This window comes from Octodon degus, unplaced genomic scaffold, assembly GCF_000260255.1.
Source record: "Octodon degus isolate 3935 unplaced genomic scaffold, OctDeg1.0 scaffold00031, whole genome shotgun sequence".
In the NCBI taxonomy this organism is placed as follows: Eukaryota; Metazoa; Chordata; class Mammalia; order Rodentia; family Octodontidae; genus Octodon; species Octodon degus.
In genome coordinates, this window is record NW_004524607.1 from 7,317,787 (window position 1) to 7,321,655 (window position 3,869).

The 3,869-nt window shown below is 39.1% G+C and overlaps 1 protein-coding gene across 1 annotated transcript in view; it reads left to right on the forward strand.

The window, feature by feature from the left end:
- The window catches only part of LOC101577678 (probable C-mannosyltransferase DPY19L2), a 66,783-nt gene that overhangs the window by 30,055 nt on the left and 32,859 nt on the right, over nt 1-3,869 (forward strand). The window lies entirely within an intron of this gene.

Consider the following 3,869-nt stretch of genomic DNA (forward strand, 5'->3'; position numbering starts at 1 on the left):
GAGAGAGAGAGAGAGAGAGAGAGAGAGAGAGAGAGAGAGAGAGAGAGACTGTTCAGTCCTTATACTGCATACAGTCTATCTGCCTAGGCCAGGTGTAGCACTCACTCCCATAATCCCAGAAGCCCTCACACCTACAATCTCAGCATTGGACCATGGACTAGTTACAGAGGCTTTGGGCGACAACTAGACACAAACCATAACACATGACTTCACACTGTCAATTGTCATCATTATTATAACTTCAACTTAATTAGCACTGTATGTTTAAAGAATGTTTAAGGTATTTCCATGGCTTTACTGGCTTTTAGCTGGCCCCTTTCAGGTTGCAACACAGAAATGATTCTGAGGCTCTCATTTGCACATACCAACATGGGAGAATGTATTTTTAATGAGCATCACATCATTTCATTGTGAGCAAGTGTTTCTCCACTGTGTTGATGAAACTATGAGATGTGACCGAAGACTATGATGTATATTTAAGTTGGAAAAATGTGATATTGGCAATACTCACCCTTCAGAAGACTCCCCCTGACTTTGAACATACTTTTGTGATCATTCCTGTCACTTTCTGAAGCAGTTCTGACGTCCTCTTTCATGAGTATCATCAGTTGTGCTGTCGTGGCTTCCTCCATGTCCAAATCAATTCAAAATGCGTAGCTGTCATGGCCATTTGAAATCGCACAGTGCCAGATCCAGCAACTAAGGCAGGCGAGGCTCTGAGTTCAGTCCTCAGCACCACATAAAGTAGAAACAAGAAGAAAAAGAACACATGGTAACGTTTTGCTGAGCCTGCTTTTCTTTGAATGCTTCACAGCAGCGGCAGTTTATCAAATTTGTGGTTGCATCTCCTAAAGACGCTCAGGAAAGAGGACTTGCACAACTTCCAGAGCTGTATCAGGAAATGGCAAGAAAGTGAGAGGGGAGGAGGATCTCGGGAGTGTGCTTCATGGCAGTGTGTCTTTTATTGGGGTAAATGTTTCTAAAATTTAAAAATACACCATACATTTTGACCACCCATTGTAAGGAAGTTCTCTGGAGGGCCACAGAGAGCTTAGTGGAATAAGTGCTTGCCTGGCAAGCTCAAGGTCCTGAGTTCAGTCCCTGGTACCACCAAACAAACAAACAAACAAAAAGAGGCTGTTTAAGGGAAGTTCTCTGGATAAGTTCAGCATTGCCTTAGTGATTTTCTGTTCATTCAGATATTTGTATGAGACTTTCTTATGTGTGAAATTTATATGTTTGCCTTTTCATAGTAATGGGATAATACAATTATTTTTCCAAAAATATTCTAAGATTTTAATCTTACTTAGATTTTCATAAAATTAAAATTAGTTAATGTGCTCTAACTATATTGTGTGAGAAATCTGAATTAAGGAGCCAGAGATTGATGACACTTAAAAGAGAATAAACTGCAAAAGACTGATGGAAAGCTAGAATATTTATGCTTTGTTATTAAGGTTCACAATTTTTGTTAAGATCACTCTCCCTGTCCCATAGTTTTGATAGACACATTAGACTGCCACAGAAAATAATATCATCATCCCAAAGAAACCCCTGGGCTTCACCCCAACCCTTGGCATAACTCCTAATGACCACTGACAGTTCACTGTCTCTACAACTTTGGCTTTTATAAAATGCCACACTGGTTAGATGATAATGTCATACTGGCTTGTATCTCTTAGCATTTTGTATTTAAGATTCCTCCATGTCTTTTCATGACGAGAGTTCATTTCTTTTTATTGCTGAATGATATTTCAGCCGTATCATTGTGACACTATCTGTTCACCTATTGAAGAACATTATGATCAATTCTAGTCTTTGGCGATAATCAATAAGGCTGCCACAAATATTTGTGCACATGTTTTTGGGTAGACATAGGTTTTCATCTCAGTTGGATAAATATCCAGGGGTATGGCTACTAGACTTTGTGGAACTGCCAATTTGTCACCTTTGTATGTATCCATTCTGCAGTGAGCAGTGAGTGACATCTCTTTGTTTTAATTTTCAATTCCCTAATAACATACAATATTAAACATTTTTCTGTGGGCTTGTGTGTCATCTTTGGTGAAGTGTTTGAGTCTTTTGTCCATTTTTAATTGGGTTGTTGTCCTATTATTGAGTTTGAAGAACTCTTTGTATATTTTGAGTTACCACTTCTTTATAAGATCTGTGTTTTCTAAAGATTTTTCTCCTCATCTTTGTCTCCAGTGTTGTATTTACAAAGTTATCACCAAACCACAGTCCATCTAGATTTATTTCTTTCTTTTTGCCAAAAAACTTTAATGTAATAAAATATTACCATCAGTGGGCCACCTTCCAAGTTTCACAAAAATCAGGGATAAAAAATTGTTTGTCTGTGAATAAAATACAGCAATCTCAGTGTGACATTTCCTCTGTAGTTTTGTAGCATATTTTATGTTACAGAAGCGGACCTTCGGTGATAATAATTTTCTCATGAGTTTCTTATGTTCTCTTGTGAGGATTTACCTTTGGGTCTAAGGTATGAGATCCATGTCTACACTCTTCTGTTTCTTTGACTGAGCGCCTGGAGGCTCCATCACCACTTGCGGGAGGCCGTCCTTCTCCACTGAGCTGCCTCTGCTCTGTGGCCAGAGCTCAGCTGCCTGGGTTTGTCCGGGTTTACCGCCAGGCTCTCTGTTGTGTAACGCATCACTTCGACTATTTTCCTTCAGATCCACACTCTCTTGTTTACTATCGCTTTACAATAAATTCCAAAGTCTCTTGATCTTGGGTTGTTTTAAGCATTTTCTCTGTATCTTAGGTTTTGTGCAAATTTTACTATGGTAATTTTGGTGTGGTCAGGTTTTGCTTTCTTTCTACCTTACTCCTCCTTGACAGTTTCTAGCACTTCCCAAATCAGTACTTGAACTTGCTTATCAATTTTCAGCTTTATCTCTTCAAATAGCTTCTGCCACTTACCTCCTCTCTTCTTGGAATGTAAACTATGACTGGTCTCCACACTATGTGTTCTAGCACACATCTCTTTTTTTTTCTTTCAGATATTTTCATCTCTGTATCATTTTGTAGTTCCTTTTAGATATCTTTTTTCTGACTGGTCTTCTAGTCCAGCACTTCTTTTGTTCTTATTCTTCTTTTAAACTCATGCTGATTTCTTAATATTATTGCAATATTTGTTGTAGCACTTCAACTTCTTTCATCTTTCCAACACAGTCCTGGTATTTTCAATCCTACGTGTTGTTCCTTGGCCATGTCAAACACCACTCCCTTTCAAATCCGATGGTGTCAGGCATGGTTTTGAGTGGTCTGCAAGCAAGGTTGGCTTCTGTATTTCTAGAGAGTTATAAAAAAAAAGAGAAAAACAGAAGAAGATACATGACAGGGACTGCACGTGGACCACAAAGCATAACAAATTTGTTCTCCGGCCTTTTACAGAACAAGCTTGCTAATCCCAGATCCTACACTTGATGTAAAAGGCCAGGAAGCGCTGCTACTCCCAGACAGAGGGCCTTTGTAGATCTGTTGCTGTAGTCTCAGTGACAATGTCCTGTCTCCTCCTCTCAGTCTTACCTGGGTTTTGTAATGTCTTACCTCCTCCTCTCAAAACACTTCAGTAGTTTGCTTAGTTATTTTTGAAGTAGCAGAGAGTTAATTTGAGACTAACTTGATACCTTCTCCACAGAAGATTAAATTTGCTTCCAGCAGGCAAATAAAGACACTAAGGGTCTTGGATTATATTTGTACAATGAGATTAAGATGACAAAGGTGAGGTTCACCCTTTCTCTAAACTGTTTTCTGATTCACTTGTATAGTACTTTGATACCTCAAACCAAAGCCTGTGTACTTCCCAAGCACCTCCTCTTGGCATGGCCTGGCCACCAAGTCTGTTG